The sequence below is a fragment of the Elephantulus edwardii genome, unplaced genomic scaffold, assembly GCF_000299155.1.
Source record: "Elephantulus edwardii isolate Elephantulus edwardi_28Jun2011 unplaced genomic scaffold, EleEdw1.0 scaffold00028, whole genome shotgun sequence".
In the NCBI taxonomy this organism is placed as follows: Eukaryota; Metazoa; Chordata; class Mammalia; order Macroscelidea; family Macroscelididae; genus Elephantulus; species Elephantulus edwardii.
The window spans coordinates 19,428,760-19,436,199 of NW_006399778.1; the positions used below are offsets into that span (position 1 = coordinate 19,428,760).

The following is a 7,440-nucleotide window of genomic DNA, read 5'->3' on the forward strand; positions in this document are numbered from 1 at the left end:
TGGACATTATTACTCCTCAATAATTCGGAGAGGTCTCAACTAAAGGTTTTCTCAGTCCAAAACAGCTCCTGAGCTCCTGACTGCTGGTACCAAGTGCATTAATTGTTCATCCAAATAAGATGAAGTCATTGACAGTCTGAAGCCTTTCTCTGTCTAACAGTATGTTGCCTATCAGTCCATAAAGTTCATAAACACATAAGCACTTGTGTGTCTAATTTCTACTGTTCTCTATGGTATCTGCTGCATCAGTAATTTGTGCCTTTCACTGTTTAATAGTTGACAATTAAAAAGTATGACTGAAGAAGAATTGATGCCTCTGAGTTGTGGTGTTGGAGAAGAGCACTGAATATCCCATGGACTGCCAAAAGGACAAACAGATACGTCTTGGAGAAAGTGCAGCCAGAGTGAGTGCTCCTTGGAGGCGAAGATGATGAAGCTTTGTCTCTCATCCTTTGGGCATGTTGCTAGGAGAGGATATTCCTTGGACATGGAGATCATGCATGGAAAGATGGAAGGTCAGCGAAAGAGAGAAAGACCCTCAAGAAGGTGGATTAACACGGCAGTTGCTGTCGTATCTTCTGAGTTGTGTTGTCTTCTGCCAATCAGATGGCCTCTCGGAACCTTGACCCAGCCACAGCCAGCTTTGTTGCCACCAGGAAAGGGGCTGATCCTAGCAAGGGTGCTGCCTGGGGCTCCATGGGCCAGAGGCTACAGCAGGAGCTGATGACCCGCATGATGCATGGTGGCAAAGGGATTTCTGCCTTTCCTGAATCTGACAATCTTTTTAAATGGGTGGGGACCATCCACAGAGAACTGGCACAGATGACCTGAGGTATAAGCTCTCCTCAGAGTTCACTAGCAGCCACCCTTACAACGTACCTGCAGTGAGATTCCTCCCCGCTACCATCCTAATGTGGAGACTCAGGGTAACATCCTCCTGGACATCCTGAAAGACAAGTTGTCTGCCCTGAATGACATCAGAACCATCTTCCTCTCCATCCAGAGCCTGTAGGAGAACCCAACCTTGATAGCCCTTTGCACACACACTCTACCAAATTCCCGCACCCCCCACCCCCCGCCTGCCTTTAAGAAGTACCCACAGGAAACCTTCTCAAAGCAAGTCTCCAGCCAAGATCCCTGACCCGGTCTCCAGCCTCTGTCCTTGTATTGCCTTCCTTTTTCCTTAATGGTCTGTCCTCTCTTTGATTTCTGTATAAGACTCTATATCTGAAGCTGTGATGCATCCTTTTTGTTTTGTTTGTTTTTTTTTAAATTAAGTCTCTGTTTGAGCCCTATTGATAACTATATTAAATAAAGACATTTGGGGTTTGTTTAGTTCTCGGGGTGGGGGGAAGATGGATTAACACAGTGACTGGAGCAACGGGCTCAAGTGTGTCAGAAGTGATGAGGTTGGCTCAGGATAGGACAGGTTACAGATCTGTTGTTCGTAGGGTCACTATGAGTCGTACTCAACTCAATGTCACCTAACAACAGCCACCACCCAATATATGAAATGTTGTGTTTCCTTGGGAAAAGATGCTATCAAGAACCTCTTAAAGGGCAGAAGAGCAGGATGTCACTGTAAAGACAAAGGTGCACCTGCTCTAAGCTATAATATTTTCCATTCTTCTCTACGCATCTGAAAGTTAGACAGTGAATATTGAAGACCAAAGAACAATTGGTCCTTTTGGGGTGTTGGCGAAGAGTAGAATATATTGCCAAAAGATCAAACAAATCTGTGGCAAAGGAAGTGAAACCAGGGCGCTCCTTGGAGGCAAAACTGGTGAAACTCCATCTAACATATTTTGAGCAAGTGGTCAGGAGGGCCCAGTCCTCAGAGAAAGATCTCATGCTGGGGAAAGCAGAGGGCCATCAAAAGAGAGGAAGACCTTCAGTGAGCTAGACCAGCACAGTGACAGTGGGCTTACGTGTGGCAGAGATTGGGAAGATGGTGCAGACCAGGGCAAGGTTTCAATCCATTTTTCATAGGGTCACTGCTAATCGTTGTCAGTTCAACAGCCAGAATGTTCCTTAGCAGTGGAATTCTGACTCACTCAATGTGGACACACCATCAGGAAAGGCCAATGGCTAGAAAAGGATGCTATGGATGGTAAAGTGATTTCAGCAGAAATGACGGGGACCCTCCCGGAAATAGTCTAACACAATAGGAAGCAAACATCCAGTGACCATGAAGACGGTGCAGACCAGGGAATGAATGTTTCATCCTGTTATATGGGGCTTCTCACGAGTCAGAGGCAATGAGATAGCAGCTAATCACAACAAATAGTCAGGGGTGTGGATGTCCTGCAGTTTGTTTATCTGACCACTGTGACAGAGACCTAGGCTGTTCTCTAGCCTGGGTTATGAGGCAAGAAGCTGCTATGAACATGTGTCCCAACCCCTGGACACAGGTAGATGTTCCTTTCTTTCAATAAACCCCTAGGAGTGGACACACTGGGTTGCAGAATTGTTGCTGTTCGTTGCCATCAAGTCCATTCTAAGCCAAGGCAAACCCACTTGTGTACGGTAGAGAACTATGCTCCATTTGGTGCACACAGCTTTTACCTTTCAAGACACTGCTAGGCCTGTCTTCCCTCACCCCTCTGGGTGGATTTGATCCATCAGCCCTTCACCTCATGGACAAGTGCTTAACTATTTGTACCATTCAAGGACTTATTTTTAACCCTCTCTCCTGTGGAAAGGCCTCTCTCCAAAAGGGTAGGAGTCCACAGTCAGCTCTGTTTTGAGCTTTCTTTACAGATGGCCAGGGAGCTCTGCTGGCCTACGCCACAGGGAGTTGCATTGCTAATCAAAGGCTGAGCCTCTTTGGTGCTCAGAATCCATCAGCGGCTCAGAGGGAGGAAAATGGGCAATCTCCTCCAGTGCAATCTACATACAGCCTTGGAAAACCAGTGGAAGATCAGCGTTGAGCTGGTTCCAACTTACTGAGTGGTAATATACTAGTGGTTATAGATGGTGAATCCCTGGAGGTTCTGAGATCAGTCCTGGATCACAGAGGCAATTAGTCTTCCTTTCAGACAATACTTGAGTCATTCTACCTTTTGGGCATTTAAAAATAGAAATTGTGCTGAGTGAAATATCTCAGTCACAAAAAAGACAAATACAGCATAATGCTACTGTTATAAAAGAGGACTGATATGATTGGATAGTATTGTTAGGACAGGAGTCCAGAATGAAGGTAATGGTGGAGTGCACTTGGTGGGGAGGGATTGAATAACAATAAAAGAATTTTTCTTTCACTTTTCAAAAAGAAAAGCAAATTGTGGGGAAGGGTTGGGCAGGGAGAAAAGTGCAACAACAAATGAATGGAAATCCAAAGTCTCTGTAAACGTTCATGAAGATAAATTTAAAATGAAAAAAAAAAAAGAAAGAAAGAAATTGTCTCTCTCTTTTGGAGACCAGGAATCTGAATTGAGGGTTCCTGCAGGGAACTGAGGGTTCCTGTAGGCTCGAAGGTAAGACCTCCCAGGTCTCGTGGTTCCTTTCTTTAAAGTCTACAGAGTATATAAATGAAATTATCTCACTCATAGCACTTCTTCTAAACCCACCAGGGACATCTAGAGAAACAACAGGTGTCAAACATGGTGGATCAATACCAGTAACTGAACAGTGGCAGTAGAGCCAGGTGGTTAGAGTAGGTGGCCATTAAATTATAGATGTGCCTAGGTGATCTGGAGCAAATCACTTCCCCTTTCAGAGTCTTGCTTACCTGACTTGCAAAACAGGAACACTACCAGCACCACCTCACGGTGTCAGAGTCAGGATTAAACTGTGCTGCTGTTGTAGCTGCTATCAAGTTGAATATCAGTTCCTGCTGACCACATCCATGCACAGTGGCCTGGTGCATGGCTGGTGTGGAAAAGATCACTGCGATCCACAGGCTCATTTTCAGAAGTCTTATTGTCAGGTCTTTCTTCTTCCTTCATCCTACCTTGCAAACTCTATAGCATCAGTACTGACGTAACATGCACCTCTCCAGTGACGGGCTGGGTGCGCGTGAGGTGCGCTGGCCAGGACTAGATCTAGGTCTGCTCTGTGACGCTACCTTTGAACCACCTACATCTCTGTGATTAACCAAACAAAGAAAAGTCGAACAGACTCATAGCTGATCTTCCAGTGGATTTCTGAAGCTGTACATCACGTGGATGGACATCAATAATCTTTCTCCCAAGGAAAGGGGGGTGGATTGGAAATGCCAGAGTGGTGAGGCCTCAAGTTAGCTGTGCAACTCTATGGATGAGAGCACCGAGCTCTCTGTGATTAAGCAATACAAAGGTGCACAAAGGGAGGTAGAAGCCATCGATGGAGAAGCAAGTGGGGCCCAGGAAGTGGGGGAATCAGCGACTCTAGACATCTCTGTTCTTATCCAAGGACCCCTGCATCAGGACCTCTTGAGGAGGAGGGGCGGGGTTTGGTAAATCTGCATGGTTTTCAGCCCTATGGTGACCTCACAGCATCAGAATCTTGAGAGGGTACAGGATCTGCGCTTGTCAAGCTCCTGAAAGCAGCCTGCTCATTGGAGCATAAGAAACCTCACTCCAGAGTGGACTCAGGACCCAGAAGTCAGTGGAGCATGAGATTACACAGAAAGGGGCACAGAGGTGGGAGGATCAAGAGGGTCAGTGAAGGACTGGAGGAGCCACAGCTGGGAACCAGTCACGGAAGACTAGGGGCAAGAGGAAGGGACCGAATTATTTCTCTGCCAGGACTGCCTTCCAACTGGGCCCTAGGAATTCTCAACCCTCTCACCTAGCAACACTGGTGCCTGGGATACTAGCCCCTAGTCAGGCCTATCTTACTTGGTCATGTGGGTCAATGTGGTAAGAGTCCTAATGCTCTTTGCAAGGGGTTATGGGGGACACTGTTGAGTCAGGATTAAAAGATCTGGTTCTGGAGTTAGGAGGCTGTAGGTTAAAATTCCAGCTGTGCCACTTCCCATTTGGATGATTTTTCCATAAGCAATTTCAACTGGAGTATAAAAAACTCAAATAATAAAAGAAGTCGTGTCTTTCTCCTGGAATTGTCACACGAATTCTGAGTATTCAAGGACAGAGCATTTTACTTAGGTCTTCCTGACCATGGTGTTTGCAATTGCTTAAGACGCATGTGAAAGCTGAACACTGAATAAGGAAGATTAAGGAACTGATGTCTTTGGATTGTAGTGTTGACAAAGACTATTGAACATACCACAGACTGCCAAAAGCACAAACCTGTTTTGGAGGAAGTTCAGTCAGGGTGCTCCTTAGAAACAAAGGTTGTGAGACTTTGTCTTACATACTGTGGGTGTGCTGCCAGTAGAAGCCTGTCCTTGGAAAAGGACACTATGCTTCGAAAAGCAGAAAGTCAGAGAAAGACAAGAAGACGATCAAGCAGATGGACTGACACATGACTGCAACACTTGAGCATGTTGGAGACAGTGAGGATGGTACAGGATAAGGGGAGGTTTCAACTAGAGGGCAGTGAGTGTGAGTGTTTGAGAACAGAGTCTCCAAAGCTGTGACAGAAAGTGAACAGATCACCAGGCCTTTCTCCCAAGATATCTCTGGGTGAATTCAAACCTCCAACCTTTTAGCTGGTATTCAACCACTTAACCATTCATGTCACATGACAACAAATCCTTCAAGTAAAACCATGCTCACATGGATGTCTGGTCCTTGAGATACTCTGGGGGAGTCCCCCGATCTGGGAGGCAGCTGATCACTATTCTAAGGATCTCTCTCCATTGGGCCAATGAGTCAGAGGCACTGTTATGCTTGCATCCATCTCTTTGCAGCTCTAAAGCCTGTGTTCTTGGAGCTGCCTCCTACCAGGGTGCCAAGCAGCCTTCAGCAAAATGTGAAACAAAACAGAAGCAGTAGTCAGGGTCCCAGGGAGGTTACTTCCAGATCCATCATCCATTAACTTCATGGGAAGATTCTCCTCTGCCCACTGGCCAACCATCTTTGGAATCAACTGTTGCCCCAGGACACACTGTTGTTTGTGGTGGTCCCCTCCCATTGGTGTCCTGTTTTGTCATACAACTGTTCACATCTCTTCACCATCTCCCTCCCACTCCATATCCTCTACTTACATCCTGCTTCTCCTCTGAACCCCTAAAACAGTGCAAAAAAAATCTCAATGCCCTTAAGAGCTCTCTCTATTCCCCACTTTATCCCCCAACACCAACACTTACATACACCACTCTCCCAGACATCCAGTGGGTAATCTGAGGGCCCTCTCTGGCCTGTGGAAGTAGTTTATTTGACCTGTGAGATGTTGTTTATTGATTTTATGTGCTATTGAGTCACTGACAACATTAAGAACTTGTGCGATCTCACACAAAACTTGAAAAGCTGGTAGCCCTGGCCCAAATGCTCACATGGACCAAGCAGCTGATTCTGAGTCACAGCTGTGTCCTATGGAAGGGGCCTACCTTCCACTTTGCCACAATCCTCACCACTCCCTACTGCCTCATGCCTGGCCAGCCTCCTTTGTCAACATCTTCTGTTGGCTCCTTTCAGACCCAGGCATTCACAATTCCTCTTGACTTCCACATTGTGATGGTTCCCGTGTCTGTTGTAGTTCCCTTCCTAAAAGCCTTCCACTCACTTATTTCCCCTACTCTCTTCTATTACCCATCCACTTTTTTAGGTCTATTGATTGAGATAACTGTGATCACTATTTCCCTAATGCTTTTCCAGTCTCCTGAGTCAACCAGTTTCCCCTCCTAAAATAGCCAACGTGTCCATCAAAACGTAGAGAGTCCCTCAGAGCCTCAAGGACATAGTCTAACTCTTCATAGACAGCCTGGATACTCATCTAATCTTCATTTCCAGTGTTCCATGATCACCCCAAATTGACCTGGCCCTGTACCAAGCACTAATGTTATCATGGTAGATAAGACATGGTCATGCCAAGAGAGAGGCAAGTACACCATCAAGGACACATCCAGAGAGAGACCGTTCTGACTGCCTGACTCCAGTTGAATCGGTCTCTTCTCCATTTTCTGCCCTCTGTCCGTATAGTGTATCTCCCTTCCTTCCCTCTCCTAGCTAATCATCAAGACTTGCACCCCTTCCACACCTAGACCTCTCTCCCCTTTCTCTGTGAAGACTCCCCAGTGGCCAGCAAGCTCTCTGCTCTCCTTTCAGCGCTGATAAACTCACTGCAATCAAGGCAGAAGCGACTCACTGGTATAATTTCCAAGGCTCTAAACTGTCTGGAAGGCAATTGTCCATCTTTCTAGGTTTGAACTGCTAAGCTTTTAGTCAGCAGTCTGATACATTACATGCTTTGCTCCCAGAGCTCATTAGTGGCTGTACATTGTAGCTGTTAAGTGCCTGCAAGTCAAGTACAACTCATAGCAACTCTATGAACAAAAGATCTGAACTCTGTTCTATCCTGTGTCACTCTCACACTTCTGACACACACGAGCCATTG

The 7,440-nt window shown here is 46.2% G+C and overlaps 1 pseudogene; it reads left to right on the forward strand.

Annotated features, from left to right (window-relative positions):
- The first annotated feature begins 606 nt into the window (after positions 1–606).
- On the forward strand, positions 607–1,141 carry LOC102876678 (annotated as a pseudogene).
- Positions 1,142–7,440: the final 6,299 nt, after the last annotated feature.